This window comes from Artibeus jamaicensis, unplaced genomic scaffold, assembly GCF_021234435.1.
Source record: "Artibeus jamaicensis isolate MK-2021 breed Jamaican fruit bat unplaced genomic scaffold, CSHL_Jam_final contig_332, whole genome shotgun sequence".
NCBI lineage: Eukaryota > Metazoa > Chordata > Mammalia > Chiroptera > Phyllostomidae > Artibeus > Artibeus jamaicensis.
This window is the reverse complement of record NW_026521788.1, coordinates 35,444,630-35,470,153: the sequence shown is the minus strand read 5'-3', so window position 1 is coordinate 35,470,153 and position 25,524 is coordinate 35,444,630.

Here is a 25,524-nt window from a genome sequence, read left to right as displayed (position 1 = left end):
GAAGGTGAGTGTGAAAAAGGATCCAGGATAGAACTAAGAAACATTTCCCTGCTTAGTCAGGGCTAAAGGCCATCAACAGGATTTGGAAGTGGTGGGACTAAGAATGGGATACCTGTGTCCCTTCAATGGGACTGAGAGAACAGTTATGTTGAAGGGGAATCTGAAAGCAGAGGGCAGGAGGCTGCCCCACTTCCTGCCTGAATTCTGGAATATTTTCACCTAGATACTTTATAGCACTATGGGAGCCCCAGAGAGTAAGTAGAACTGGTGAAACACCATGTTTAGGAAACATATTCATCAGGATTCTTGGCTTCAAACAAAGAAGCCAATACAAGCTAAATAATCAGAAAAGACATTTGTTGGCAGGGTATCAGTGGCATGCAGACCTCAGTTGAGAAATCAGCCAGGAGATCTCTGGCCTTTGTTCTCTGACCATGCAAATGCCACAGCGAAGTGTCTGCAGCTGCTGATGTCATCATCTATGCTGACTGCATGAAGCTGACCCATCTTCTTCTGCAGATGAGGCCATCATTCTTGCACTGTTAACCCTCTGAGACTCAGTCATGCCCAGCCTCATCCCCAATCCACTCCTCATTCACAGGCAGGACTGTAATGACCCTGTAATGATTTCTGACAAGTACACAATCTCAGAATCCCCAGCCAACATCTGCATCCTTCTCCAAAGGGTGCAGAAATTGTGAATTTTTTCCCAGGCTTCTCAGGAGCTGAGAGAGACTGGTGTGGGTGAGCAGAGGATAACTCAGGCCCTCTCTGTATCCATAAAATATTTCTCATTTGGCTACCCAGAATCTAAACATCTTTTCTATTTGAGAGAATCTCTAAATAGAGAGAAGCAGCTCTACTTAGAAGTCATGGGGTAGAGGAGAGCGGGGTAAGTACTTCCTTTCCCCACCTGCTGGCTCATAGGGTGGGCATGTGGCCCAAGTGTGGCAAATAGGACCTCCCGCTAAGGAATAACACAGGAGCTGAGGGTCAGGTCGTTGGTTTCCATGGTGGACAAGGTAGAGGAAGCCCAGCCATATGATAGCTGCAATGCCCAGAAGCAAGTTGAGACAGGTTCAGCTGTCAGCTTGTTACTCAACAAAAGTTGGAGTTCAGCTGCCTGAAAGGCAAATTCCAGAGGCAGATGCTGGTGAAAAAGGAAAGAGGTCTTTATTCAAATGCTATACAATGTGGGAAAATGGTAGATTCTTGTCTCAAAAGCCCATCCCATCTGAAAAGCCAAAGGTAAACCCAGCCACCCTCAGTCAAACCCAAACCAAAGGCAGCATCCAGAGGTCCTTCTTCCATTTCAAATACCATCCTTTGGGAACTGCAGGCAGCTGCTGAGTGGTCATCCAGGTGGCTTAGCTTGTTTCTGGTTGCTGTTCAGCTTTAGACTCCTTCCTCAGAACCTGCATATGGGGCCAGCAATACCACTGGCCACATGGCTTCCAAGGCCAGAAGGTCTTGAAAACACACTGACCAGTCTGTTCACAAGGTGGGCAAGAGAGCATCCATTTCTCCCCTTGGGTTTTTATTAGTTTCTCGTGGGCCAGACTAGGTGCTTTCTCAGCCCAAACTTCTGCGCATTCTGGGAGGGTCCATCCCTCCAAACAACCCCTTCTTCCTCTAGGCTAGACTGACAGCTTTCTTTGATACAGCACCTCCCCCTGCTGCTATTTTGACCTCTTTGGTGCATGTGCTTGCCTTCCCCTGGTCCCACTCCCAGTCAGGGTCCAGAACTGGGTAAGAGGGCTCTCCCCTTCATCCAATTGTCTCACTAGCCTTGTGTGTGCTCAGTGTAATGCTTTCTCTTGTTGCCATCTTGCCCATAGGTGGGGGATCTGCCACCAGGCTACAGTATCAAGCTGTCCACATCCACAAAAAGACAGCTCCATGCTGGCACCCCACTGCACCCTGCCTCCGAGTACTTGCCTGAGCTCCATCTGCAGCCTTTCTCCAAAGCCAGGACAACACAGAAACACATGATGGAAATTTATTTCAACCTAGAGGTGAGGGCAGAAGGAGGGGAAGTTTCAGTAAGTTATGAATTTGGCATAATATTTAACCAAATCTGTGATGTCTTAAACCAGAAGAAACTGCATTATCAACATTAAAGTTGGTTGGGAATTAGTGAGAGAGGGTAGTCCTGCCTTCAAATAAATGAGGACTCCTGAGCGCATTCAGTTCAGTGATTCCCCCCTCCCCCACTGCAAAATGAGATTGCTTGATGTCTGGTATAGATAATGAAAATAAAATCAAAATGTAGACAGCCTCCAAGCAGTCATTGCACATCTGGGTAGGGTGGACATCTGCCAGCAGGTCCAGGGAAACAAGAACTCAGCAATGGCTGGGGACAGGCCTGCAGGACTGACATCAACCCCAGAGAGTAGAACAGATCTCTTATAGTATTTCTAATTGGGACAGCCTTCTCTGGAAGCTAGAAGAAGCTGGCCCTAGCAGCTTTTCTCAGAGACAGCTTGGGGCATGGGACCAGAACATTACCTTTTCATTTTCTTGAGCTTTTTTATCTTTTTCAACATCATGGGGGCTTCCCTACACGTTGTCCTCAGGATTGTACTTTCTTCCTTGCCCTTGGATCCTTTCTCCCTGTGCTCTTGGACCACCTCTTTGGTCCTATGCACCACACCCTGCTGTACTCACTCTAGACTCAGACACCAGAACCTTCCCTGACCTGTGGGTTCAGTCTACCTACAGCAGTGGTCAGACCAGTGGACCCCATCTCAGGAGTGAGGAAGTGCGGCCTAGCCTTACCAAGCCGCACTGGAGCCTCAGTATAACCAAAATGGATATTGTGGACTCAGGAAAGAATCTGGGTACTGGAAGTGGGAGAAAAGAGAACCAAATGGCCTCCCAGGAGTCCTCACCAAATTCCCACCTACCAGCAGACAAGAAAAAGGGGTGTGGCTTGTGAACCTGATACTGCTCTAGTAGAAAGGTTTGGCAGAAAGTGTGGCTCAGGAAGGACAACTGGACTCTCTAGTTAGAATTCAGTGGTCAAGGTAATCTCAGTAGCTCTTAAGTGATATTCCCAAATGCCCAGATAGCAAGCACATGTCTGGGGATGTAGAGTGAGACCAAGACAGCAGTGCTCTCTTCATGCTCACAGCCATCCTAACACAGCCCCTTCCTCACTCCTGGGCAGTCACCAGCAGCTGAAGGTGACAATAAAAGTAGTCCCTCCAACTTTCCCATCTCTACTCACCCATCATAAAAGGGTACACTTGAGTGATATTCTTCTCGTTGCCTGAGAATTAGTGATTAGGGTCCCCACTAAAAACATCTCCTATATTCCAAGATGAGATTTAGATCAAGCTTCAGATTGAAAGTATAAGTTTGGAATAAATTCTAATATCCAAAAGAGACCTAAAGGTTATGGAATCTTACCAAGATGGTGTTATTGGAAAGAGATTCAACAGGGCATGGATAAAAGAAGTAATTGAGAGAAAATAAAACTGCTCATGTTAACACCCCTCTGGGTTGAGCCTCCTCAACCAGCAAGTTACAGGGAGGCCCCAGGTCAGCCATTCACTCTCTGAAGCCCCAATTGGGCTGGAAGAGAGAATTTGCTCCCACATCCTCATTTCCTTAAGGAACTGAAACCAGACACACCCAGTCCTTTTCTTTTCTTATCTTCTGTGAGTGAGAGGAAATGGAAAGCAAAAGTGTTCACATGGGGCTGAGTTTGGTGTTTTCTTATTCAAATAACCCATTCAACAGATGGCAAAACTGAGGCCTAAGAAATGAAGCAGTTAGCCTAAGTGTTCTTTAATTTACACACATGTCTGTCTGACACAAAAGCCATCCTCTTTCCTCCATGTCACAAGTAGTATGAAATTACAATGCTTCTGCCAAAAGACAAACCACTCTCATCTTTCTCTTCTTCATTTTCCACAATTCACACCACTCTGCACAGAACCTCTTCTCCCTCCCATTTCTCTACTCCCTCAACCCCCAAAGCCTGGCTTTAGTATAATCAGTGATTAATTTCCCAATATTTTTCTAGACAGTGGCAATCATGCCAAACATCCTAGAATCTGATACCACTTTCCTGCACCTATAGAGAAGATGGCCAGGAAGGCAGATCTTTTTTGTGAGCCACAACTTTAACTTCACTGGATGGTGCCTTTATTATCTGGAAACATGCCAGCATAGAAAAAGGCAATGTCTTCTCTGCAAATATCCATTCAGTTTGTTTTCACAAGTATAGCCCTATCTGTGGCCAACCAGCCTAGAGACTGTGGAAATTCCCAGAGGGAATTTCCTCCATCATTACTAAGCCAGATTTAAAACAGTTCCTTTCCTTCCCAAAACTGTCTCCTGCCCAGTCAGCTAACCAAGGGGCTGTGTTTCATTCACTCATTCATTCATCCATCCATTCATTCATTCAACCAGTCTTTGATAAATGAAATGGGAGGAGAGGAGCCTAGAAGCTCAGGCTGGGAAAGATGGTGACAAGAACCTTGACCACCTAAGGGCACTGCAGCAGGAGGCCAAACTCAAGCTCCAGGGCCAGGAAGTACCTGAGGAAGTGACATATTGACTGAGATTTGATGGATAGATTGCAGTTAGCTAATAAAGTGTTTGTCTATTCTTGGTGCTTGAGCAATGGTAGGGGTAAAGCATCTACTACAGGTTGGTTTTGTTCAACCAGTTCAAACTCATTTCCTCCCACTTCTGGAAAAGATGGAGTAATAGGCACTGGATTTATACTCCCACCTCAAACAACCAAATAACATTAAACAAATAAAATGTATAAAACAGTGGTTTTCAAGGTACTGTATATCTAGCTATGAAGGTCTGTGACTCCACAAGGTGAGCTTCCTGCCTTGGGAGAACCTCAAGGGACAGCCCAGGCAGAGCCTGCTAGTCAATCTGAGTTGAGGAGACAGCAGTGAGACCAGGCAGCTGGAGTCCACAAGACGAGAGTGCTGATGAGAACAGAGAGGTACAGAAAGAGAATGCCAGAGGTGAGTGGTGGGTCCTGCAGGTATTCAGCAGAGTTCTGATGAAATAAGCAAAAATTCAGCTGAAGCTCACAGAATTAAAGGGCAGAAGGTACACTCTGGACAGAATATCAATATTACAAACTTTGACAATTAAAGTAATAAAAGTAAGAAAACCACCACTAGAACACCACAGTATAATTGCTTGTAGGCAAGACCTATTGGTGCATACAAAAAATCAGTTAGCAAAACTTTCAGGAGAAATGGAGATATTTGCATAAGCTTCAAAATATCTTCACCAAAATATTACTATGGTGATTTAACATATGTCCTGAAATTTGGGGGTACTCCTCCCTTCAGGGGGTAGAACTTAATTCCCTCTTAGGGGTTGGCTGGACTGTGACTCACTTTTTAAGAATAGACTCTGGGAAGGAAAGTCATTTTACAATGGAGAAAACTGGCTGACATCACCTTAACCAAGTGATAAGGGCGGGGGACCAGGAAACATATACAAAGAAAGGGCAGGAGAAAGCAGTAAGAGTAATATTCCAAATTATTACTGTGCACACCAAACATGTAACTAAAAAAATGTATAACATGAGAAAAATCTGCAATATACCAACACATTTTAAGTGTGTTTAGAGGGGGTTTCATCTTGGAGAGAAAAAATAAATACATTATGTAACCCTCAGTTACTTGTCTTAAAGATGCAAGTTCTTTGCCTCTTTTCCTTAATTTTTTTTTCTTCATAATCAAACTTACAGTCAACTGGTTCAAATGCAGTGAGTATCTGATTTAGGTAAGGAATTTATTACTGTGGAGACACCTAATGATTTCCATTTTTTATTCTTTTGTTTTAAGTTTATGAAACTTCCTATCTGCATTTTCATATTTTCCCCACTTTCCCTTCATTTTTATAAAAAAGGAACAAAATGTTATAATATTCTCAAGAAGTTGCATGAGGATGCATGGCGATGTCGACAATGAAGATGTGCTGCTGGCCATGGGCCACAAGCACCTGCTGAAAGGGTCGTCTACCAGCTGGTGGGAAAATGTGTCAGTTCCATAAAGCCAAGCTTATTCCCTTTCTTAAGTATTGTACCAGAAATGTTTACTTTTATCAAAGTGTTATGTGCTCATTATAAAAAGTTGAACCATAGAGTTGTGTGAAGTAAAGGTAATTCTCTCCCTCTCCCACACGCCCCTTCACCCCAAGTGTCATACTTGGAGATAAACAATGTTAATTGCTTGGTGTGTTTCTTTCCACAAGCCTTTCTCAACACAGGCAAAAGTGCACTAAACATATGTATACAAAGATTATTCTATGCTTTGTTGTATCATTTTTAATCTCAATAGATTCATAAATTGAATCTGCAGAAATTATCTTGCAACTTGATTTTTTAGGCAATAGTATACAATGCACCACCTTCTGGACCTCTAGAGACCTAGTTAATTTTACCTGGTGCATAGTATTTTATATCAACATTTATTTAACCACCTCCCGAGATGAAACTTCAGATCAGTTCCAGTTTTTTGACACCACAATAAATTGCTTTGTACATCTACCAAAATAGGGGTCCTTTATTTCTGTAAGAAAGCCAAAATGGTTTTATGAAGTCAAAGGATTTGTGTGTTGTTTATATTATTAAATACCATATTACTTTCCTAAAAGTTATAGAAATTCATACTCCCACCCAACAATGTTTAAGGCTGCTTACTTTTCACTATTAGCGTATGTTATTAATTCTTTTTTTTTTTTAAGTACATTTTTTTTCTCTCCCCCCCCCCCCGCCCGGTCTCCCCCCTCCCTCCTATTCCCCCCCCCCAGTCCTCATCTCTGTGTCATTCATACTTGTTCCTCAAAATCCCTCCCCCTTTTTCCCCTTAAGTTCCCTTCCCTCTCCCCTCTGGTCGCTGCCCACTTGTTCTCTATTTCAGCGTCTTTGTTTTTATTCTGTTTGCTTGTTTGTTTTATTCTTTAGCTTCCTGTCAAAGGTGAGATCATATGGTATTTGTCCTTCAATGCCTGGCCTATTTCACTCAGCATAATGCTTTCCAGTTCCATCCATGTTGTTGCAAAAGGTAGTAGCTCCTTCTTTCTCTCTGCTGCATAAAATTCCATGGTGTATATGTACCACAATTTTTGGATCCATTCATTTACTGATGGGCACCTAGGTTGCTTCCAACTCTTGGCTATTGTAAATTGTGCTGCTATGAACATTGTGGTGCATTAGGTTCTTTGAAATTGATGTTTTAGGATTCTTGGGGTATAATCCTAGCAGTGGAATTGCTGGGTCAAAAGGCAGGTCAATTTTTATTTTTCTGAGAAAATTCCATACTGTTTTCCATAATGGTTGTACCAGTCTACAATCCCACCAACAGTGAACTAAGGTCCCCTTTTCCCCACACCCTCTCCAACATTTGTTGTTTGTTGCTTTGTCTATTATAGCCATCCTGACTGGTGTAAAGTGGTATCTCATTGTGGTTTTAATTTGCATCTCTCTGATAGCTAATGATATTGAGCATCTCTTCATGTGTCTCTGGATATTCTGTATGTCCTCTTTAGAGAAGTGTCTGTTCAAGTCCTTTTCCCATTTTTTAATTGGGTTCGATGTCTTCCTAGAGTGGAGTCGTGTAAGTTCTTTGTATATTTTGGAGATTAAACCTTTGTCTGAGGTATCATTGGCAAATAGGTTTTCCCATACAGTTGGTTGTCTTTTTAATTTAATACTGTTTTCTTTAGCCATGCAGAAGCTTTTTATTTTGATAAGATCCCATTTGTTTATTCTTTCCTTTATATTCCTTGCTCTAGGGGTCATATCCGTAAAAATGTTGCTGCGTGGAATATCTGAGATTTTCTTGCCAATGTTCTCCTCTAGGACTTTAATGGTGTCATGGCTTATATTTAAGTCTTTTATCCACCTTGAATTTATTTTGGTGTATGGTGTAAGTTGGTGCTCAAGTTTCATTTTTTTGCACGTAGCTGTCCAGTTCTCCCAACACCATTTGCTGAAGAGGCTATCTTTACTACATTTTATGTTACTGCCCCCTTTGTCGAATATTAATTGACTGTAGAGGGTTGGGTTGATTTCTGGGCTCTCTGTTCTGTTCCATTGGTCTATGTGCCTGTTTTTATGCCAGTACCAGGCTGTTTCGATTACAGTGGCTTTGTAATACAGTTTGATATCAGGTATTGTGATCCCTCCTACTTTGTTCTTCTTTCTCAAAAGAGCAGCTGCTATTTGGGCTCGTTTATGATTCCATATAAATTTTTGAAGTGTTTGTTCTATGTCTGTGAAATACACCATTGGTACTTTAATAGGTATTGCATTGAATCTGTATATTGCTTTGGGTAGTATGGACATTTTGATGATGTTAATTCTTCCAATCCATGAACACGGTATATGTTTCCATTTGTTTGTGTCTTCCTTGATTTCTTTCTTCAGTGCTGTGTAGTTTTCTGCATACAGGTCTTTTACCTCTTTGGTTAGGTTTATTCCCAGATATTTTATTTTTCTTTTTGCTATATCGAATGGGATTTTTTCCTTGATTTCTGCTTCTGCTGATTCATTGTTTGTATACAAAAATGCCTTTGATTTCTGGATATTGACTTTGTATCCTGCTGTTTTGCCAAATTCATTAATTAGTTTGAGCAGTTTTGGGGTAGAGTCTATAGGATTTTCCATGTACACTATCATGTCATCTGCAAACAGTGACAATTTTGTTTCCTCCTTTCCTATTTGGATGCCTTTTATTTCCTTTTCCTGCCTGATCGCTATGGCCAAAACTTCTAATACTATATTGAATAGGAGTGGTGAAAGTGGACATCCTTGTCTTGTTCCTGATCTTAGTGGAAAAGCTTTTAGTTTTTGTCCATTGAGTATGATATTGGCTGTAGGTTTCTCATAAATGGCCTTTATTATATTGAGGAATGTTCCCTCTATTCCCATTTTGCTGAGTGTTTTTATCATAAATGGGTGTTGTACTTTATCGAAAGCTTTTTCTGCGTCTATTGATATGATCATGTGGTTTTTGTCTTTGCTTTTGTTTATGTGATGAATTACATTTACTGTTTTGCGAATGTTGAACCATCCTTGCATCCCTGGGATGAATCCCACTTGGTCATGGTGTATAATCTTTTGGATATATTGTTGGATGCGATTTGCTAATATTTTGTTGAGGATTTTAGCGTCTATGTTCATCAGCGATATTGGCCTGAAGTTTTCTTTCTTTGTTGTATCTCTATCTGGTTTTGGAATTAGGATGATGCTGGCTTCATAAAAGGAGTTAGGGAGTTTTCCATCCTTTTGGATTTTTTGGAATAGTCTGTGAAGAATGGGGGTTAGCTCTTCCTTAAATGCTTTGTAGAATTCTCCTGTGAATCCATCTGGTCCAGGGCTTTTGTGTGATGGGAGTTTTTTGATTACTGCTTCAATTTCTTTTGCTGTTATTGGTCTATTCAGGCGTTCTACTTCTTTTTCATTGAGTTTTGGGAGATTATATTTTTCTAGAAATGTGTCCATTTCCCCTAGGTTCTCAAATTTCTTGGCATACAGTTCTTCATAGTAATTTCTTACAATCCTCTCTATTTCTGTGGTGTCAGTTGTAATCTCTCCTCTTTCATTTCTGATTGTGTTTATTTGTGTCCGTTCCCTTCTTTTCTTGATGAGCCTACTTAAAGGCTTGTCTATTTTGTTTATTTTTTCAAAGAACCAACTCCTGGATTCATTGATCTTTAGAATTGTACTTTTAGTCTCTATGTCATTTAGTTCTGCTCTGATCTTGGTTATTTCCTTCCTTCTACTTGCTTTGGGCTGTTTTTGTTGTTGTTCCTCGAGTTCTTGTAGGCGTAGAGTAAGTTCATTTGTTTGAAATGTTTCTGTTTTCTTTAGGTAGGTCTGTATTGCTATAAACTTCCCTCTCAGGACTGCCTTGGCTGTATCCCATAAGTTTTGGGTTGTTGTGTGATCATTTTCATTTGTTTCCAGAAACTTTTTGATTTCTTCCCTAATTTCATTCTTGACCCATTCATTGTTTAATAGCATACCGTTCAGTCTCCATGATTTTGGGTGTTTTGGGTTTTTTCCTTTGGGGTTGGTTTCCAGTTTCAGTCCCTTATGGTCAGAGAAAATGCTTGGTATGGTTTCAATATTCTTGAATTTGTTGAGGCTTGTTTTGTGCCCTATCATGTGATCTATCTTTGAGAATGTCCCATGTGCATTTGAAAAGAATGTGTATTTAGCTTCTTTGGGGTGAAGAGCTCTGTATATATCAGTTAGGTCCATTTCATCAAGGGTGTTGTTTAATGCCGCAATGTCTTTGTTGATATTTTGTTTGGAAGATCTGTCCATTTTTGATAGTGGGGTGTTAAAATCCCCCACTATAATTGTGTTGCTGTCTATATCTTTCTTGAATTCCTCTAAGATTTTCCTTATATATTTTGGTGCTCCTATGTTGGGTGCGTATATATTTATGATGTTAATGTCTTCTTGGTGGATTCTTCCCTTGAGTATTATGAAGTGACCTTCTGGGTCACTCTTTATGGCTCTTTTTTTGAAGTCTATTTTGTCTGATATGAGAATTGCTACCCCAGCTTTTTTTTCTTGTCCATTTGCTTGGAAAATTTGTTTCCATCCTTTGATTTTTTAGTCTGTGATGGTCTTTTGTCCTGAGGTGGGTCTCTTGTAGGCAGCATATGTGTGGGTCATACTTTCTTATCCATGATGCTATTCTGTGTCTTTTGATTGGAGCATTTAATCCATTTACATTTAAGGATATTATTGATAGGTACTTATTCATTGCCATTTTTGTACCTGTGTTCCTCTCTGTCTGTCTCTTTTCCTTCCTTTCCTTAAAGCAGACCTTTTAGTATTTCTTGTAGAGCTGGCTTGGTGGCAGCAAATTCTTTTAGACTTCTTTTGTCTTGGAAGCTCTTTATTTGGCCTTCTATCTTGATTGAGAGCCTTGCTGGGTAAAGTAGCCTTGGTTGTAGGCCTCTGTTTCTCATTACTTGGAATATTTCTTGCCAATCTCTTCTTGCTTGGAGTGTTTCCATTGAGAAGTCAGTGGCTAACCTTATTGGGACGCCCTTGTATGTTATTTCTTTTTTCTCCCTTGCTGCCTTTAAGATTCTCTTTGTCTTGGAAGTTTGCCATTTTAATGATGATGTGTCTTGAAGTGGGCCTCTTTGGGTTCCTCTTGAATGGGACTCTGTGAGATTCCTGGATTTGTGTGACTTTTTCTTTTGTCAAGTTAGGGAAATTTTCTCTCTTTACTCTTTCAAATATGTTTTCTATCCCTTGTTCTTCTTCTTCTCCTTCTGGTATTCCTATTATTCGGATATTATTACGTTTCATATTGTCTTGCATTTCTCTTAATCTCTCTTCATTCTTTCTGAGCCTCTTTTCCCTTTCCTGTTCTTTCTGTGAGATGCTTTCTACTTTGTCCTCCAATTCACTAATCCAATCTTCTGTTTCATCCACCCTATTTTTAATGCTTTCCACTGTGTTTTTTAATTCAGAAATTGTATTCTTCATTTCCTCTTGGCCCTTGCTAATAATTTCCATTTCCTTTTTCATGTTGATATAGTTCACAGTGAGATCATTGTAACTTCCCTGTAGTTTCTGGTAGCTGATTGTGAGCTCTTTGAACTTCCTGATCACCAGTGCTTTGAATTCAGTATCTGATAGTTGACTTGCCTCTGTTTCATCTAGCATTCTTTCTGAGGATTCCTCCTTTCCTTTCATTTGGGGATTGTTTCTTTGTCTTCCCATTGTTTGTGAGACTCTTCTTGTTAGCCTCAGCTTCTTAGATTAATCTGTTTTGACACCCTGGGTTTATGGTATGAACTTTTGTGGTGGAATGCCTGTGAATTTCAATGGTGCAGCCTCTTTTGGTTATCCTGTTGTTCTCTGCTTCCACCTACTCAAATATGCAGCAATTTGTGGCTTCTCTCCTAGAACAATGTGCAATTTGTCTCTCTGATTCTACTATTGGGAGGCCTCTTCTATGGGTCCAGCTCTGGTCTTTTTATATTTTCAAGTTGATTGTGACTCTTGTGGGTAAAAGAAAGAAATGATAAGGAAAGAAATAAAAGGAAGAAAGAAAAAAAATGGTAGGGGAATGTAAGAAAGAGCAATAAGTTTAGAAAGAAAAGAAAAAGAAATAAAACAGGAAATCCGGGAAAAGAGGACAAAAGTATGGAAAGAAGAAACAGTAATAAAGTTTAAAAGAGATATCAGATTACTTTAAAAAAGCAAAAAGATAAAGAAAAGGAATGGAGAGGGGAGAAAGGTAAATAAAAAAAAGAAAGAATAAAAATAAAATAAAGAAAAGAAAAAAAAACAAAAAACGCACCAAAATAATCTCTCAAAAAAAAAAAAACCCTCAGAAAAAGGAATGTCACTTGTTGGCTTCAAACTAGCCGAACCGGTTTTTCTGGTTGCAGTTGGCTGAGGGTCGATTGTTGTGATTTTTTTTCAGCTAGCCCCTCTCAGGATCCAGACACTTGGCGCCTCTCCCCCAGCTCCCTACAATGGGGAGCTAGGACTTTCTCGCAGGGCTCCCTTCCCAGAGTCTACCGGATTCAGTGCCCCAGGCTGCACCTCTGAGTTCTCCTGGGCTGGCAGCCACAGAGTCTTTGGTTGGGGCCCTTTGTCCTCCGCACCCTCTCTGTAAACTCTATCAAGCAAGTCTCTCCTGGCCCCCCCCCCTTGCTTGGCCGGAAAGGGAGGGGGTTGAGGGTCTCAGCTCTTTTCCCAGGACCCCTTGGCATCCCGGGCTTCCAGATAGTCTGAGGGGGGGAGACTGGAAGCCGGGAGCCGATCCGAGGACTGGGCGCAGACCTAAAAACTCTGTGTGCTCGTCATGGCACGCTGCGTGGTGTGTATCCCTTCTGCTCCTGTGTTTGTCTGGGTCCCCTGGCCAACCTCGGGCACACTCCCGGGCTGTCCGGGACTGCGCAACCAGCACTTCCCGGTCCCGCGCCGGCCCCGAACCCTTCCCGGTCCGCACCAGCCCCAGCTCTTCCCGACCCTAGTGGCGTCAGCCTAGAGTTCTCTGCGCCCCCGCTCGCGCGTGAAACCGTCTGGCGCTAGGACCAGTAGCCCCGGTTCAAAGAACCCTGCGCCAGTGCGCGCCAGAGTCCGTCTATGGGTGCGAACAGGAAACCGTCAGGGAGCGTCTTTGTCCTGCGGCGCCTCTCTGAACTCTCTGCGCCCGCGAGCTCTCCTTCTGGGACTGGCGTAACCGGCAGCGGCAGCGGGCTTCCCAGTCCCCTGGTGTTGGCTCAGAGGCCTCCGCTTCCAACAGACCTTCTGGGACCCGGAGTAACCGGCAGGGCGCTTCCCATTTGTGTGGCTAGTCCCCAAAAGCTTCCACTTTTCCCCTGGCTCGCTGCCAGGCCGGATAGGAAACAAGCCAATCTGCCTTGGCAGGAGAACACCTCAGTCCACTTTCAATAAAACAAAACAAAACAAAACTTTCCGGACATCCTGTCTCTCATTCCTTCTCAGTCCCCAACCAAACCCGTGAGGCTAATGCGTCTCTGGATTCCTCCCAGGCTTGCAATCACAGAGTCTGCAGTTGAACCGGGCCCTGTGTCTTTGTACCCCTCCCCAAAAATGCAAGCCGGCAAGCAGACAGGTCTCTACCCGGTGTTGTCCAGTTTTGCTTATACATGCAGCAGGGGAGCTGCTGGCCCACGCTGGTGGCCACTGGAGCCGCTGGGTGCCCAAGCTCCTGTGGTAGACCTCTCTGGTGTTGGTCTCAGACCGATGGTTCTGGACCCCGGCTGTAGATGCAGCACCGGGGCCACCTGGCCTGGGGCACCAGCCCCCGCCGCTGCTTTGTCTTTAAACGGGTCCCCAAAGCCCCACTGACCTGCCGCTTTATGATGTTTCAGCGTCCAACAGAGTCTCTGTTCTTTTAGTTTCACAAATGCTGGATAACTGATGGATTGGTGCGCTGCTTTTCTATAGATCTGCCAGGATTTTCACCCGCGAGTGTGGGAGCTAGAATCCGCTCCCTCTTACTCCGACGCCATCTTCCCCCTTCTTCTAATTCTTTTAACATTTGCCAATTTAATAAGTGAAGAATGGTATCTCATTGTTTTCCTTTGCATTTATCAGCTTCATTAGGAAGATTAAGCATCTCTTCAAATGTTAATTGGCTAATATGTGAATTGTCTGCTGATATTCTTTGCCTGTTTTTCTATTGAGCTATTTGTCTTTTTCTTACTGTATCAGTTTTCTATTGCTACCATAACAAATTGCCACAAACTTGGTAGTTTAAACAACACAAACTTATCCTGAAATGATGGAGGTCAGAAGTAAGAAATGGGTCTTGTTGGGCTAAAATCAAGGTGTTGGTTGGATTGCCTTCCTTTCTGGAGGTTCTAGGAGATAATCTCCTTCTTCATTTTTCCAGCTCCCAGAGGAAAACCACATTTCCTGGTTCCTGGGCTCCCTCCATCTCCAAAGCCAGCAATGACTAGTCAAGACCTTGTCATACTACCATCTCTCTAGTTCCTGCAGCCAGGAAAGGTTCTTTGACTTCAAGGATGCCCAAGACTGAGCCCACCTGGATGACCCAGACATTGCTTTCCGTCTCAAAGTCCACTAATCACACCTGCAAAGCCGTTTTGCCACATAAAGCAACCTATTCATAGGTTCAGGGGACTAGGGTGTGGGTATCTTTGAAGTAGCCATGATTCTGCCTATTACACTTAACTCTGTATGGAAGCACTTTTTATAAAAGGATATTAGCTCATTGTCAACATAAATGTTGCACATTCTTTACGCCTGCAATTTGTTATTTTTAATACTGTTTATGTCTCTGCTTTCTTCAAACTTGCAAATAATTTTCCATTTCACCCACCTTAAGGCTGTGTAATTATTGTGAGGTAAGTAATAAGTCCCCAGCAGTTTCCTGATTCAAACCATAAGTACCTTAAAGGACCAGAATTGCAATATAAGTTGAATTCAAACCCTCACCAGGTCTCTCCTGGGACACTTAGGGTAATAATTGGGATGGACCCTGAGAAAGGGGTCATTTAGAATTAGATGAATTTGAACACCTGGAGTTCCCAGACGCTTCTGATTCATCCTTTGCCAAGACATCTCCCCTCTATGCTCAGTGCATAATTAGTATGTAGATAGTTCTGCCTCACTTAATGACACTTGACCTTACCTGGGATCAAAGAATTCTAACTGCAAGAATGATCTCATTCTCCTTAAGATCCACCCTCACCAGTTCTTCTCACTTGAAGACCCATTACTAGGATCAGATCCCAGCATAACACAAGGGTAGGACTTTAATAAGACCCAAAGTGGAACTCTTCTAGTTTCAAGCATTTATCACTAAGAAAAAAATTATTCTACCAGGGACACTGGGAGTTGAGATTGCCACATAGCTCATATTATTAAACCAGCAACAATAAGGAGAACTAATTTTACAGACTGTGTTACCTGATCCTGATTGTCAAGAGGAAATAGCACTGCTGCTACCCAATGGAGATGAAAAGGAGAATGTCTGACATGATGGAATAACATGTGCACAGTGCTAAAGGAAAATGACAACTAGAAATTTTATACCGACAAAAAAATCCTTTCTGTCCTTCAAAATGAAGGCAATATACAAACTTTTTTTCCAGAAAGTCAAAAACAAAATTAAAAAAAAGACCTGCATTAAATGAAACACTAAAGGAAATTCTTCCAGACAGAAAGAAAATAATTCTGGGTAGAAGTCTGGATTTCCAGAAATTAGAAATTTCTAATTCTCCAGAATTAAGAAGCACATATGTGTCCATGTAGACAGATAAATCTAAATTAATGACTGTGTGAAACAATAAAAATGATATCACCCAGGGTTTAAAAACATACATGCAACTAAGACACATAAAGAAAATAGTACAAAAGGCAGTCTGAGAGAACATGACAATGAGATAGGTGGGAGCAGAATTCACTTCCCCCTGTGCATGGGTAAAACACCTAGCCAATCTTCTGAGGAACAGAGTGAACAGCCAAAGGTATTCCAGCATATATGAAGGTTGGAGATGGAGACCAAAAATTGTAGAGGACATAGAAAAAACAGATGGTGAGACAATAAAATCTGAAGCTGTGAAAAGACCAGAGTTAGACCTAAACAGGGGTCATCCTAACAACGGAGACAGTGAAACAAATTTTATTTTGCTACTCCAGTGAACTTGTAAGGTGGGAATGATAAATACCAGCACACCTGCTAGAAGAGGAGACTAACCAACAAAGGAACCACCAACAGAAAACAACGGAAGAAGGTGAAGGAGGGAGTAGAATCCACACCACACTAACCTCAACCCAGAAACAATCTGGAAATACAACCAATAGTGGACAAATTACCCACAACAAACAACTGAACAAGAGCAAGAGAGTAGCTTCAAAACCTTGTACACACAGAAGAATCAGCTTCAATACAACCTGTCCATACCTGCACAACAGAATATAAGATGTGGTGGGTGGAATGACCCTCAGTTACAAAGCTGGAGGAAACTACCCACCAAAAAAAGACCCAACAACACTCAAAACTCAAAGACATACAGAGAGCCAACAAACAAAAGCCCAAGACAAGACAGCTCAAAAGATTAAGGAGACTGTAGAACTGAATCTCACATGTATTCTACCATAGAAGTTCAAACCACAAACCCAGGGAGTCAGAACAGATCAATTTAAGAAGCACAGGCTAACAAGAAGAGTCTCAAAAACAATGGGGAGACAAAGAAACAATCCCCAAAGACTTCTGCCAAGATGGAGGCGTAGGTGGAAACACTACCTTCTCGCACAACCAAGTTTAAAAACAACAAAGTTTTAGCAACAAAAATGCAGCCAAACCACAGAAAATCAAACTATATGGAAGTCTGACAACAATGAATCCTTCAGCCAAACTGGTAAGAGGGCAGAGCCAACAGCAGAGCAAGGTCGAGCAGGAAAGACCCAGAGGACCGACCGGGTGCACAAGCCAGGCACACCAGGAGCTGAGGGCAGATCCCAGGTGTGGAGTAGCAGGCGGACACACTGAGGGCACAAGGCAGCGGACCCACTGAGGGCTGACCAAGGTCACACATTCACGTGCAGATAAACCATAAACCCGTGAAGGAGCTAGCAGTGGGACTCACAGGCCCCAGTGATGGGAAGCTGTGGGAAGCAGCAGAAAGCAGCAGAGGGGACCGCTATTGTCCCTCTCTGACCCTGCCCCCACATACAGCATCACAAACCAGTGACCTGGGTGGCCCCACCCTGGCGAGCACCTAAGGCTCCGCTCCTCATACCTAACAGGCACGAACAGATCAAAACATGGCTCAAGAACAACTCAGAGCCCCAGAGCTGATAAATCTAACTCACCAAGAAATAGCAAAACTTTCAGATGCACAGTTCAAAACACTGGTGATCAGGATGCTCACATAACTGGTTGATTTTAGCCACAAATTAGAGGAACATAAAGGCTAAACTAATTGAAATGAAGGGAAATGCACAGGAAACCAATAGTAGTGGAAAGAAAACTGGGACTCAAATCAAAGGAGTGGACCAGAAGAAAGAAAAAAAAAATGACCAAACAGAAAAGAATGAAGAAAAAAGAATTCAAAAAAATGAGGAGAGGCTTAGGAACCTCCAGGACATCTTTAAACGATCCAACATCTGAATTCTAGGGGTACCAGAAGGGGAAGAGAAACAGCCATGAGTGGAAAACTTATTTGAACAAATAATAAAGGAGAACTTCCCCAATCCGGCAAAGGAAATAGACTTACAGGAAGTCCAGGAAGCTCAGAGAGTCCCAAAGAAGTTGGACCCAAGAAGGAACACACCAAGGCACATCATAATTACATTACCCAAGATTAAAATGATGGAAAGAATCCTAGAAGCAGCAAGAGATAAGGGGACAGTCACCTACAAAGGAGTTCCCATCAGACTGTCAGCTGATTTCTCAAAAGAGACCTTACAGGCAAGAAGGGGCTGGAAGGAAGTATTTCAAGTCATGAAATCCAAAGACCTACATCCAAGATTGCTCTATCCGGCAAAGATTTCATTTACAATGGAAGGGTAGATAAAATTCTTCTCAGATAAGGTCAAATTCAAGGAGTTCATCATCACCAAGCCCTTATTATATGAAATGTTAAAGGTACTTACCAAAGAAAAAGAAGATAAAAAACATGTATAGTAAAATGACAGCAAACTCACAATTATTAACAACCACACCTAAAACAAAAGCAAGCTAAGAGGACAGCTATATCAGGAGCCAACCATAGAAATGAAGATCACATGGAGGGTTAGCAACAGGAGAGTTGGAGGAGGAGAAGGCGGGAGAAGGTATAGAAAATGAGTAGCATAGACGGTAGGTAGAAAATAGATAGGGGAGGGCAAGAATAGTAGGGGAAATATAGAATCTAAAGAACTTGAGACATGTGGCCATAAACTAAAGGGGGGAATGGTGGGGGAGGGGGTATGCGGGGTGGAGGGGAATGAAGGGGGGAAAAAGAACAACTGTAATGGCATAATCAATAAAATATATTTAAAAAAACAATTCCCAAATGAAAGGAAAGGAGGAAGCCTCAGAAAAATGTTAAATGAAATACAGGCAAGTCAACTGTAAGATATTGTGTTCAAAGCTATGGTTATCAGGAAGCTCAATTAGCTCACAGAGAATTACCAGAAACTACAAGGAAATTACAATGAACTCACTGCAAACTTCATCAGCATGAAAAAAATTAGAAACTACCAGTGAGGGCCAAGAGGAAATGAAGAATAAATTTTCTGAACTGAAGAACACAGTAGAAGGAATCAAAAAAAGGCTCAGTGAAGCAGAGGATCAAATTATTGATCTGGAGAACAAGGTAAAAAAAAAAAAACACCCAGAAAGAGCAAGAAAAGGAAAAGAGGCTCAGAAAAAAAATGAAGAGAAATTAAGGAAAATGCAGGACAAGATGAAACATAATACTATCCATATAATAGGGATACCAAAAGGAGAAGAAGAAAATCAAGAGATAGAAAATTTGTTTGAAAAAGTAATGATGGAAAACTTCCCTAATGTGATGAGAGAAAAAGTCACATAAATCCAGCAACACAGAGAGTCCCAATTAAGAGGAACACAAAAAAGAAGCCAACTTTAAAACACATTATAATCGAAATGGTAAAATTCCAAGACAAAGAGACAATCTTAAAGGCAGCAAGGAAGAAACAGGAAGTAACATAAAAGGGAACCCTGATCAGGTTAGCAGCTGACTTCTCAAGGGAAATGCTCCAAGCCAGAAGATAATGGCAAGAAATATTCTAAGTAATGAGAACCAGAGGTCTGCAACAAAGGCTACTTTACCCAGCAAGGCTCTCAATCAAGATAGAAGGCCAAATAAGGAGCTTCCCAGATAAAAGAAGTTTAAAATAATACATCTCCACCAAACCAGCTCTGCAAGAGATGCTAAAGAGACTACTTTAAGGAAAGGAAGAAAGAGAGAGAGAGAAACACAGGTACAAAAATGGCAATGAATAAGTATCTATCAGGGATAACCTTAAATATAAGTGGACTAAATGTTCCAATAAAAAGACAGACTAGCTAAATGGATAAGAAACCATGACCCACACATATGCTGCCTACAAGAGACCCACCTCAGGACAAAAGACCTATACAGACTAAAAGTGAACTGCTGGAAACAAATTTTCCAAGCAAACAGACAGAAAAAGCTGGGGTAGCAGTACTCATATCAGACAAAATAGATTTCAAAAAAGGGCCATAAAGAGAGACCAAGAAGAAGGTCCCTTCATAATACTCAAGGGAGGAATCCACCAAGAAGATGTAAAACAATATAAATATATGTGCACCCAATATAGGAGCACCCAAACACATAAAGAAAATCTTGAAGGACTTCAAGAAAGATATTGACAGCAACACAATTGTAATAGGGGATTTTAACACCCCAATGTCAAAAATGGACAGATCTTCCGAATAAAATATCAACAAAGATATTGTGGAATTGAACAACCCCCTAGATGAAATGGACTTAACTGATTATATATATATATATATATATATATATATACAACCCTTCATCCCAAAGAAGCTAAATACACATTCTTCTCAAATGCACATGGAATATTTTCAAAAATAGACCACATAATAGAACACAAAACAAGCCTCAACAAATTCAAGAAAGTTGAAATCATGTCAAACTTTTTCTCTGACCACAAGGAACTGAAACTAGAAACCAACCCCAAGGGGGGAAAAACACTCAAAATCATAAAGATCCAATAGCATGCTAATAAACAATGAATGGGTCAAGAATGAAATTAGGGGAATCAAAAACTTTCTGGAAATAAATGAAAATGAACTCACAACAACCCAAAATTTATGGGACACAGTGAAGGCAGTACTGAGAGGGAAGTTCATAGTGATACAGGCCTACCAAAAAAAGATAGAAACATTTCAAACAAACAACCCAAGCCTATGCCTAGAAGAACTGGAGGAACAAAAACAAAGAGAGCCCAGAGCAAGTAGAAGGAAGGAAATAACCAAGATCAGAGCAGAACTAAATAATATAGAGACTAAAAGCACAATTCTAAAAATCAATGAATCCAGGAGCTGTTTCCTTGAAAAGATAAAAAAAAAAAATTGACAAATCTTTAAGCAGGCTCATCAAGACAAAACGAAAGAGGACCCAAATAAACATGATTAGAAATGAGAGAGGAGAGAATACAACTAAAGGACTATAAGAAATTACTACAAAGAACTATATGCCAAGAAATTTGAAAACCTAGGTGAAATGAACAAATTTCTAGAAAATATTATCTTCCAAAACTCAGTGAAGAAGAAGTGGAAAGCCTGAACAGACCAATAACAGCAGACAAAAAAGCAGTACTCAAAAAACTCCCAACACACAAAACTCTGGACTGGATGGTTTGGTTTCACAGGGAAATTCTACAAAGCATTTAAGGAAGAGATAAAAACGCCTCCTTCACAGGCTATTCCAAAAATTCCAAAATGATGGAAGACTGCCAAACTCTTTATGAAGCCAGCACCATCCTAATCTCAAAACCAGATAAAGACACAACAAAGAAAGAAAACTTCAGGCCAATATAGCTGATGAACATAGATGCTAAAATTTTCAACAAAATATTGGCAAAACACATCCAACAATACATTAAAAAGATCATATACCATGACCAAGTGGGATTCATCCCAGGGATGCAAGGATGGTACAATATTCTCAAATCAATAAATGTAATACACCACATAAATGAAAGCAAAGACAAAAATCACACGATCATATCAATAGATGCAGGAAAACCACTTGATAAGATACAGCACCCATTTATGATAAAAACACTCAATGAAGTGAGAATAAAGGGAGCATTTGTCAACATAATAAAGGCCATATATGAGAGACCTACAGTCAACATCATACTCAATGGGCAGAAACTAAAAGCTTTTCCACTAAGATCAGGAACAAGACAAGGTTGTCCACTTTCACCACTTCTATTTAATATAGCATTGGAAGTTTTAGCCACAGTGGTCAGACAAGAAAAGAAAATAAAAGGCATCCAAATTGAAAAGAAAGAAACAAAACTGTCATAGTTTGCAAATTACATGATAGTGTACATAGAAAATCCTATAGACTCTGCCAAAAAAAAATGCTTGATTTAATAAATGAAATTGGCAAAACAATGGGATACAAAGTCAATATCCAGAAATCAAAGGCATTTTTGTATACTAACAATAAAACAGCAGATGCCAAAATAAAAAAAATCCCATTTAATATAGCAGCAAGAAAAATAAAATACCTAGGAATAAACCTAACCAAGGAAGTAAAAGACCTGTACTCAGAAAACTACACAACACTAACGAAAGAAATCAAGGAAGACACAAACAAATGAAAACATATACTGTGTTCATGGATCAGAAGAATTAACATCATTAAAATGTCCATACTACCCAAAGCAATTTACAGATTCAGTACAATACCTATTGAAGTACCAATGGCATATTTCACAGACATAGAACAAACACTTCAAAAATTTATATGGAACCATAAATGACCCTGAATACCTGCTGCAATTTTGAGAAAGAAAAACAAAGCAGGAGGGATCACAATACCTGAAAACAAACTGTATTACAAGGCCACTGTCATCAAAACAGCCTGGCACTGGCATATAAACAGGCACATGGACCAATAGAACAGAACAGAGAGCCCAGAAATAAACCCAAGTCTCTATGGTCAATTAATTTTTGACAAAAGGGGCAGCAGTATAAAATGGAGTAAAAAAAACCTCTTCAACAAATGGTGTTCAGAGAGCTGGAAAGCTGCACACAAAAAAATAAAAAGAAAGAAAAAAAGAAATAGAAACTTAAACACCAACTTAAACCATGCATAGTAATAAGTTAAAGGTGGATAAAAGACTTAAATATAAGTTGTGACACCATAAAAGACCTAGAGGGGAACATAGGCAAGAAAGTCTCAGATATTTTATGCAGCAATATTTTCACTGATATGTCCCCTAGAGCAAAGGACATAAAGGAAAGAATACTCAAATGAGACCTCATCAAAATAAAAAGCTTGTGTGTGGGTAAAGAAAAGAGTATTAAAATAAAAAGAGAACCAACCATATGGGAAAACTTATTTGCCAATGATACCTCAGACAAGGTTTTGATCTCCAAAATATATAAAGAACTCACATGACTCTACTCTAAGAAGATAAGGAATCCAACTTCTGGCCAAGATGGAGGCATAGGTAGACATACTGTGCCTCATTGCACAACCAAAATAAGCACAACAACTTAAAAACAAAAAACAACCAGTACTGACAGAAAATTGAACTGTATGGAGGTCCAACAACCAAGGAGTTAAAGTAGACACATTCATCCAGACTGGTAGGAGGGGTAGAGTTGGGTGGCTGGGCAGAAAGGACTCTGGGAAAGAGGTGGCTGGCTGACCCTGAGCATGCAAGGTGGCAGCTGGTAGACCCAGCAAGGAGGTGGATTGTGGAGGGACATGGTGCACAAGGTGGCTAGCAGACCAGGGGGTCTCACATTCATGTGCAGATAAACCAGGGAAAATAGGGGAGCAAGACAGATCGCATGACCCAGGGTTCCAGTGCAGGGAAATAAAGCCTCAAAATACTAATGGAAAACACCTGTGGGTGTTGAGGTGCCAGGAGAGACTCCCAGCCTCACAAGAGAGTTCGCTGGAGGGACCCACAGGGCCCTAGAATGTGCACAAATCCACCCACCTGGAAATCAGCACCAGAAGGGTCCACTTTGCTTGGGGAAGGCAGGGGAAGCGACTGAAATTCAGCAGAAAGCAGAGCAGGCACCATTGTTCCCTCTCGAACCCCTGCCCACATACGGCGTCACAAACCAGCAACTGGTTTGCCCTGCCTGGGAAAACACCTAAGGCTCCACTACTCACTAAATAACAGGCACACCAAGACAAAAAAAAAAAAAATGGCCCAAACAAAAGAACAGATCAAAGCCCCAGAAAAAAATACAACTAAGCAATGAAGAAATAGCCAACCTATCAGATGCACAGTTCAAAACACTGGTAATCAGGATGCTCACAGAATCTATTGAATTTGGTCACAAATTAGATGAAAAATGAAGGCTACACTAAATAAAATAAAGGAAAACGTACAGGGAACCAATAGTGATGGAAAGGAAATCAGGACTCAAATCAATGGAAGGAAGAAAGAAACATCCAACCAGAATAAGAATGAAGAAACAAGAATTTAAAAAAAATGAGGAGAGGCTTACGAACCTCCAGGACATCTTTAAACATTCCAACATCTGAATTATAGGGGTACCAGAAGGAGAATAGGAAGAGCAACAAGTGGAAAATTTATTTGAACAAATAATAAAGGAGAACTTCCTCATTCTGGCAAAGGAAATAGACTTACAGGAAGTCCAGGAAGCTCAGAGAGTTCCAAAGAAGTTGGACCTAAGGAGGAACACACCAAAGCATATCATAATTACCTTAGCCAAGATTAAAGAGAAGGAGAGAATCTTAAAAGCATTGAAAGGAAAGGATACAGTTACCTACAAAGGAGTTCCCATCAGACTGTCAGCTGATTTCTCAAAAGAGACCTTACAGGCAAGAAGAAGCTGGAAAGAAGTATTCCAAGTCATGAAAGGCAAGAACCTAAATCCAAGATTGCTCTATGCAGCAAAGCTTTCATTTAGAATGGAAGGGTAGATAAAGTGCTTCTCAGATAAGGTCAAGTTAAAGGAATTCATCATCACCAAGCCCTTATTATATGAAATGTTAAAGGTACTTACCGAAGAAAAAGAAGATAAAAAACATGTATAGTAAAATGACAGCAAACTCACAATTATTAACAACCACACCTAAAACAAAAGCAAACTAAGCAAACAATTAGAAGAACAGAACCACAGAAAAGGAGATCACTTGGAGGGTTAGCAACAAAGGGGTTGGAGGAGGAGAGAGGGGGAAAAGGTATAGAAAATAAGTAGCATAAATCGTAGGTAGAAAATAGACAGGGGGAGGGCAAGAATAGTATGGGAAATGTAAATGGTAAAGAACTTAAGACACATGCAGATGAACTAAAGTAGGGGAATGTGGGTGGGAAAGGGTGTGCAGGATGGAGGGGAACGAAGGGGGGAAATTGGACAACTGTGATAGCTAAATCAATAAAATATATTTTAAAATAAAAAAAGAAATGGGAGCATTAAATGTGTTCATCCAAGACTAAGGCAAAAAAAAGTCAGGGATGAGGACAACAGAGTGCCCATGTTGTGTACCCTAACCATGAAGAAAGCACCTGAACACATAGGCACACATATATGTGCACAGGGAAGTGAATGAGAAGGAAATGAGCACAAGATCCTGACTGACTCATTGGAACATCTGGGGATTACAGGTTGTCTTTAACAACTGACAAGCCCAGCAGGAGGAATTCATGATGGAAGAACAAAGGCACACAGCAGAAGAAGTGATAGACTCTACTGACTGCAGGCAGGGTCACACTGAGAAGAAGAAAGGGGTGCTGGGTGACTCAAGAAGAAATTCAGCAAGGAAAGGACAAATAAAATGCAGAATACCATGACTTCAAGAGAAAAAAAAGGCAAATAAAACAGAACAAGATCTACATGAATGAGTATTTCTGACCAGGTAATCTGTGTGGTAAAACACCTATTTAGCCACACACAGGAGGTTCCTCAATCTGCAGCCTCCTTTTAAGGTTTCAAGTCAGTCTCAAACCTAAACATCATCTATCCTGTTACTCAACTGTCTCACAAGGAACTAGATTCCTACACCTGAGTCTTACCAATTGGTAATAGGAGTTCTAATGTTCTTGAGAGGAGCTTTTTATATTAAAGAGTATTTCTGGTTTCTTTGGTTTACAAAATTAATACTCATTTTATTACATTACAAAACTTTGAAAACTAAGTTATTCCTTAAGGTGTTATCATATTTGTATATGTAGAAAATATTTCTACTTACTTTTAGGAGTATTTGATTTATATTTCTTCATATTTTAATGTTGCTCAAACAATTGAAGGTAAATGTATAAATTTAATATAT